This window comes from Apteryx rowi, unplaced genomic scaffold, assembly GCF_003343035.1.
Source record: "Apteryx rowi isolate R43461 unplaced genomic scaffold, aptRow1 scaffold_103, whole genome shotgun sequence".
Lineage (NCBI taxonomy): Eukaryota > Metazoa > Chordata > Aves > Apterygiformes > Apterygidae > Apteryx > Apteryx rowi.
Window position 1 is genome coordinate 1,118,497 of NW_020447231.1, and position 8,083 is coordinate 1,126,579.

The window sequence follows — 8,083 nt, forward strand, 5'->3', positions numbered from 1 at the left end:
GCGGCCGCAACGCCGCGCCCCGTCGCGCCCGCGCCGCTTTACGGCGCTGCCGTAAAGCAGCGCGAGGCCGCAACGGGGCGGACGGAAGACTCCGGCTTGGCGCGGGGAGGGAGGGCGACGGCGGGGCGCGGGGCGCCACCCGCGCACGCGATTGGCCCCCGCCGCAGTCAAGGCGGCGATTGGCCGCCTGCCTGTCCCCGTGGAAAGCGATTGGCCGCCGCCGCGCTGCGGGAGAGGGGGGGCGGGGGACTGGCTGTGGCTGCGCGGCTCCGTGCGCTCCCATTGGGCCGCGCCGGGGGGTGGGGCCGGAGCGCGCCGGGGTGCGGCACCGCCCGGCCGTTGGGGCGGGCCGGCAGGGGGAGCCTGGCGGCAACGAGCCGTCGCGGGGCGGGGCGGGGCGGGGCCGGCTGGAGGTGGGGACCCGCCCCAACCGCCCGCCCCGCTGCTGCCGCCGCCGCCGCCGCTGCCGCTCGCTGCGTGTGTGGGGACTCGGCCAACGGAGCGCCGCGGCGGAGCCCCTCGGCGCGGGGGCAGGCGTTTTTCTCGGTTTCCTTACATTTTATTTTATTTTATTTTATTTTATTTTATTTTATTTTATTAGAGGAGAGCGATCCCGGTGCAAGGTGCGGTGGGAAGTGTGGGAGGAGGTGCGCGGCTTCCTGACGGCCGCCTGGACCAGCCTCCAGGGGGATGGCTGTGATGGGTGGGGGTGGCTTTTTGGGAGGAAGACCAGAGGACTGCAGACTGCTGAGGAAGTCATTGGTGTAGGTGTGCGGTGAGGCCTGCCGGAGAGCTTGGGAAAGTTCAGACATGTGTGAGAGCTTTCCTGCCTTACTTGTGACGCCTAGAGGAGGTTGATTATCCCCGGTCAAATAATGTGAAAGCTCAGTAGTTGAGAGAGGAGAGGAAGGTTCCTCAGAAGTCAAATGCCTTTCTGGAAAAATAGGGAGAAAGATGAACTTCTGCAGCTGGCTTGAACACTCAGTCTTTGAGAAGACATTTCAGCTTACAGAGGAACTGAGGATATGCAGAACAGACCAACTTTGTCTTCCCCTCTGACCCACCAACACTCATCTGTTGCGGAATTACTGTAGTTCTCTGTTCTTGTCAGGGAAAGATTTTGGGTTTTGTGGGGTTAAAGAACTATTGGTTGTTGGGAAGGTGAAACAATGTCAATGATCTGCAGAGTGGAGAAGGCCCTGGTGGCTGTTCCTGTCTCTCTTTTAAGCCAGCTACACAGATGGGGGAATATGGTTTGATACAGGGATATAAAAGACTTGGGAGAGTGGTAGCTTATTACAGCAAAACTAAGTTTTCCTGCTAGGAGCCATGGGACCAAATGAAAGAAACTTGTAGGGGTAGCTGTGGCTATAAATGTCCATTGCTGTACACAAAAGCAGCGAGGTTCATAACATTCATTGAGCTCAGTGCCCTGTCCATGACCGTTAGCAGAAGCTTAGAGAAAGGGTGTAACAGGGAAGGCACAGAGTGACACTTCCCCCCATGTACTCTTGGCTTCTGGCCATCTGCAGCTTAGGGACTTCCTGAGTCAAAGGCTGAATCCTCATCACTGCGATTAGTAGCCATTGATGGAACTTGCTTCCATGAGCCCGTCTTAGGTGCTTTTCGAGCCCGTTTATAATTCTGGCATCCGTAAAACCCTGTGACACTGCCACTCTGTGGCAGTGAGCGTGGCAATTTAAGAACTATGCTGTGCAAAACAGTACTTCCTTCTCCACTCTCTTCGTTACTCATTATTCTGTACATCTCTTATCTTGTCTCAGGTGTTCCCTTTCTAAACTAGAGTCCTCATTTATCTGATGGCCCCTTCTGTGGAATCCATTCCGTACTTCTGTCATCCTTATTGCCCTTCTCTGCTTTTTCTACTTCTGCTATATCCTTTTTTTGAGTAGTGGGGACCAAACTTGCATCTAGTATTCAACCTGTGAGTGTCCCGTAGATCTGTATGTTTACACACCTTTATATAATGAGTCGTGTTTTGTTCTCTGTTCCTTTTCCAGTAATGCCTAATATGCTATTTGCTCTTTTGATCAGTGAGGGTTGAGCTGACACTATCAAAGACCTGTCCTCAGTGACTTCAGGTTAGCTTTCCTCAGCAGCAATAGTTGGGTAGCGCCGACCACTACAAAAGGGAAGGATTCCTTCCCTTTGCACCCCACTCTTGCTACAGTGTTTTACTTTGCATTTATCAAATATTTGATTTTATTGCCATTCCATTTAGTCATTCAATATTATGAAAATCTCCTGAGATTTCCCATGACTTCTAGTTTTGACAATCCTGAATGATTTTGTCTCACTGGGAATCTTTGAGCAGCCGCAACATGTACCCAGGAAGAGTGCTTCATCAGTCCCTTAACGCACATACATGGGAGTTACTCCTCAGTGTCTCACCTCTGTGTTCACATTTCTGTTCATTGCTGTGGTTTCATGCAATGTGTGTGGAAATTGGACTTGGTGGTTTGTAGTTTGTTGGATTATCCCCATGGCCTTTTTAAAGATTCATATGACATTTGCCACCCTTATTTCTGTGATACTGAGACCATTTAGATCAGCAGGTTACACACCACAGTTCATAGTTTAGCATCTTCATCCTTCAGCTGATATAAATCTCTTGGGTGAATCCCATCTGCTCTTGGTGATAAATAATAGCTCATTTTATGCATTTAGTTTCATATCTCTTACTTCAGTGTGAGAGAGTTCTCTTTACTTGTACCCCATCAGTAAAGGTTCTTGTCTGGGAACATCTCCAGCATCTCATGTAGAGATGCAAAGAATTAATTTGGCTTTTCTCTTGTAACCTTTTTCCCTCGGTGGTTTTTTATATCTTGCTCATCTGTTGAATTCACAGACTCTCCAGATTTTCTGCCTTTGCTGTGCTAGGAAAAGTTCTTTTTGTTCATTTTTGGGATGAAGTTTGTGGTTAGGGATGATGATGCCTAAAACTGTAGCTCAAATTGAAGAACAATTTGCCAGGTGCTGTTTCACAGTCAAATAGACCTGTGGTGCTTCTGTCCATATGGTCTTTTTTGTACAGCCTCCTTCTTAATAAGAAACTCTGCTGAAGACAGCAGAGCAAAGGATTTGTTGCAAGAGGAACAAACATGTTTAGAAAGAGAAAGCTTCTTTTCCTATAATTTGCAGAAATGTCAGTCACTCCTGTATAACATGCTTACTGGAGTAATGGATGTAGATTTGCAGAAATGGACTTCAGAGCAATAAAAAGTTTCTCCAGTGACTGAGATAGCAAAAAAACCTGTGTGACTCATATGTGGCTAATGAAGCCATCTGAAATTGTTCTATCCAAATTAAAAGGTTTCTGGTCAGAGCAGAAAAGCTAGAAGATGGAATACTTCATAGGAAGTGGGATGGGCAGCAAGCATCAGTTGACAAAGGAGATTCTGAAGTCCTTGTGACTTTTAAAACAGATGACCATTTTGGGGGAGCAAAAATCTTAATCTAAGAAAAAGATGGGGGTAAAATGCTACTGGGGCAGGAAGTATAGTAAATGTGCTACAAAAGAGGGTTTCAGTTACTGCACAAGTTACTACGTTTTGTAAGCATATTGACAGAGTGTATTGCTGTTGATGTTCTTGAACTTGAAACTTGCATAATGAAGAACCAAGAGAACGTGGTGCTTGCAGAGACTCAGATGAATTCTCACAAGATATGACTTCTGAAAGGGACCACTTTACTCTCAAGGATGAAATCTGGGACTCCAGCTACTTCAGTGGGTTTAGATTCCACAGAAGATGCATCACTGCAGCACAGTCTCATGGTGTAAAGATAAAGAAAGGTTCAGTTTTCTGCCTTTGCAGAACAGCTCCTCTGGAGCTAGGCAGTGCATACTCCATTTCTTTTAGAAGGCTTATAGAGTAGCCATTAAATGGTCAGTAAGAGCATAAAGTTTATTCCATCATTTTTATGTTTGGATTTGGCTAAGAACCTCTGTAAACATCATGCATTGAGTTCTTAAAGATGGACAAAAGGATTTGGGCTGTACTTGAATTACTGACTCTCCATTTCCAACTCTGTCCACTCGGCTCATAAATTCTAATACAGATGCATGGATTTCAGACTAAAAGTGACACAGATAGTCTGGTTTGTCAGGTAACCCTTTACAAATACAAATAAAACTCTACAAATTATTTGACTTCCAATATGCAATTGGTTTAATATTTAAAGGAAAACCGGCATTTGAGAAATCGTAATTGTTATTGGAAAATTAGATCCATGACCAAAGGAGCATTTTCAGTTTGATTTGATTTGATTTCCTAATAGTGGGCAAAGCTAAGGAAAAAGCCATATAATTTCACTTCAGAAATTGTTTTGCCTTCTTTCCTTATTAAAATAAATTGTTATTTTTTGCTATTTTATTTTAGGTCGAATGAACCTAACAAACAAGAACTGCATTGTGGGTGCTAGAAAAAAAGCTACTAACAAAGAAATAGCAGAAAAGATAGCATTAGGAAGGAGAAAGAAAAAGGTAAAAAAGCTGTATTAATTTGACTTGATCTACAAGTATTTGAGTTTCTTTTAGCAAAGAAGCCGAATACTTAGGAAACAACTTCCACCAGCATATTTTTGATCTCTCATTTCATTTGGGAGGAATATGGTAGGAAGGAATTAGATCACACCTTAAAGTCTAAGGGGAAATTAAAGCACTTCCAGATTGTTCTGTTTATTCTCATGAGATTTCTCTCCTGGAGACAAATTACTTTCCTTGATAATTTAAGTGGCCAGTCCCATCTACAGTGTATTTTAAATAGAAACAAATCAGAAAGGGGAAGGAGAAGGTGTGCTTTGTCTGCATCTCTTCATGCTTATCTTTCTAGCACCCATTGCATGTTTTTCTTCTAAGTCCATCTCTTCGAGACACAAGATGAAACCACCAATGCAGACACAGATTTTGTTATTCATGGCATAACAGACAATATTGGCACACAAACAATGCCTAAAAGCTTTTCTGAGTAACTGTATGAGAATGAATCTTCACTTTTTAGTCAGACCTCAAAGATGTCAAGGGATACTTGGATATAGCTTGAAGTACACTTCAGAAACACCTATAATATCAGAGCACAACTACATAAGTGCTGATAACTGGGTAGTTTAGAAATGAACATGTATATTGCTGCATTCTTAGGTATTGCGAATTTCAGTGATACATTTGCATTTTAAGCCAGTTTTCAAATGCCAGATTCTCACATATGTAAATTCATGCTAGTCTACTCACTTGGTTTCTTCAGCATGCTAGACACTCCAGAAGAGATGAAATTTTGGCCCCAATTAAAATCAATGGTAAAACTCCAGCATGTCATATTGGCGCATAAAAACAAGATAAAATATGCCTATTTACACACACACACACACGTATATTTTTGTATGATCTTCCCCTTCTGACTACAGAACCCTTTGCTGATAACTTAGAAACATTTTCTCCTCAGCAAATGATTCAAAACAAAATGTTTTTTTGTTTATCCCTTTTTCTTCTTATTTAATCAGACAGGGATTTTTTAAAATTTGTTATTCTAAAATTGCTGAGCATGTGTTTTGTGTTAAAAAGTCAGCATATGCACTGCTTGGGAACTCTTCACGCTGAACTTTGAGTACTCAGCGTTTATAATTTGAGCTGTGCAATTGTATAGCTCAAATGGCACTATTTCTCTTCTGTGGCTTGATGACTTGATTTACGCTTTATGTTTCTGTTTTTATCCAAAATCAATTTCAGCTGAATCTTCCCCTCTGCAGATAGAATTGCAGGAGGAAGGACTTTATGCATAAGCTGCAAATTTGAAATCCACTTTCTGAGAAAGTACTCAATAATTCAGAGCTGAGTAGAGCTCTTATCCGGGAAGTGGGAGACTGAGATTCTATTTCTTCCTCTGCTTTAGGTTTTCAAACTCAAATCCTGGGCTATCGTTATCCTAGGAGCAGAGGGGAATGTTCAGCTCCTTGGGTTGAAGTTATTTTGTTTGTTTACAGGAGATAAAGATTCACTGGAAGGGAAAGGGAGCAAAACCAGGGTCTGATGGTTTTACTGAGACTGTTCTTGGTGAAATGCAGGATGGTAATCTGTGTTCTAGTCCTGCTCCAGGAACAAGGCAGGCATGATAACCAGGTTCAATGATAACCAGGTATAAAAGCATAAAAATGCATGAGTGTAGGGTCTGGAAATCTGTTGCCTCGTTGCCTATTTAAAATCCCAGCCATTAGGAGAGGGAATCACTTCTTCCCATTCTTTCCCTTTAGAATTTTTTTTTTTTTTTTAGAAATTTAGAAAGGAAATTCTGTTTCACATGTATATAAATGTAGGTTTACATACCTGTCCATGTATGAAAATATACACACACATTTAAGTGTTAAAACATAAGGTTCTTATTAGAAATATTCTATTTCAGAGAGGGAAGAAGGAGGTTAGAGTATCTGATGACCTGACACTTTTCCACATGACATTTGACCAGAAAGAGGCTTGGAAATGATAATTTTTAAAGATGCTTTTAGGCCCTAATACAATCTTTTTCTGCAAGAAGGAAAATGTGAGTGGTGTTTTAGGGGCATTACTGGGCATTGTGGTACAGTGATATTTATAGACCAGGCAAAGAGAGAACCTCAAACTGCAAAGGCTCATTTGTAAAAGTATCTTAATATTTGATGATTTTATTTTTCTCCAGCAGTGCTGCAGCTCCACTGATTTGTCTCTACCCTCACTCAGTCCTGTGTTGTTCATTTTATAACGTTCCCAGATGTTTCAAACACCTACTGAGCTCTTTGCAGGCCTTTTTTTCCAACTCCCTACAAAGTTTCTCTCAAGATTCTTTATTGCCTTCTAAGTATGCTGCATATCCTCAAAGTGTCTTGTTATTCTTCCCATCTCCTGTTTTATGGTGAAGGCTTTTAAATACATTTTAATGATGCATAACAGCAATATAACGAGCCTAATAGCATGATATTGATTTTCATTTGAAACACTGACATTTGAACATTTCAATAGCCTTTTAACAGTGTCTATATTTAATGTGATTCAAAGACAAGGCAAATGCAACACACTATCTGTCTACTAAAAAAGCCCCACAATCCCTGTCTACTGAACCCCCGCCGCAGTCTGTTGCAATCAGCCACATTAGAAGTATGTCCTTTTCAGTGTCTTAGAAATGAGTAAACCATAATCCTTGATACAAAGGAATAAATGGGAAAAACACAAGATCACTGTATCCATGTACAGCTTTGCTTATCTGCTGTGGTCACAAAGAAGTTATTAATGATCCAGATTCAGTCAAGGTTGTCAGAGAATACAGCGCATTAACTCCACAACAAAATAAACTGCACAGGGATGCCTTCTAGATAGGAGATAGCTTAGTTATAGCGTCCCGTAACTCAGGCTAAGTGAGTGGACTAGGAAAAGCAAACAGAAATATGAAAACAGTAAACATACATGCCATTATAAGGTAAGAAAATATAACAGTTTCCTTTTAGTGAATAACTCAGGAGTTAGAGAGCACTGCATTTAGGAGAAGTTTCCAAGAAATCAATGAGAAAGATGGAACGTAGATATAGTGCAGTGGCTAGCCCCCATACATGGGTACTTTGAAGTAACATTAACAGCAGTGTTGTCAGGCTGCACCAGCCATATATACTCCTATAGTTCCTTGCATTATAACTGTGGACCTCCTTTTTCTAGAGCCATTATGGTTTTTTTTAAGGGGTTGTCTATAACAAATGAATACGAGTGCAATTTGCATCAAATATAAGCCTCACCTTTTTGCCTTTTCACAGCATCATTTGTATGCTTTACACACCAATTACCTGTACGGCCACATAAATGTGCATGATATCATGCACTATCAAGATATTAGGAAATACAGTCCATCCCTTGAATGGACATAAAGTATTATACAGAGAGAGAAAAGCCAAAAGACCAGGGATTCATGGAAGACTTAATGCTTGTACAAGGTTTGCAGTTCATTTGCTTTCACACTGTGCAGCTGTTCATTTGAAACCACATCCACCAACAGGATCATCTGACAGGTCATGACTCAGACTGTATTGCAGTTAAGTATAACCAGAC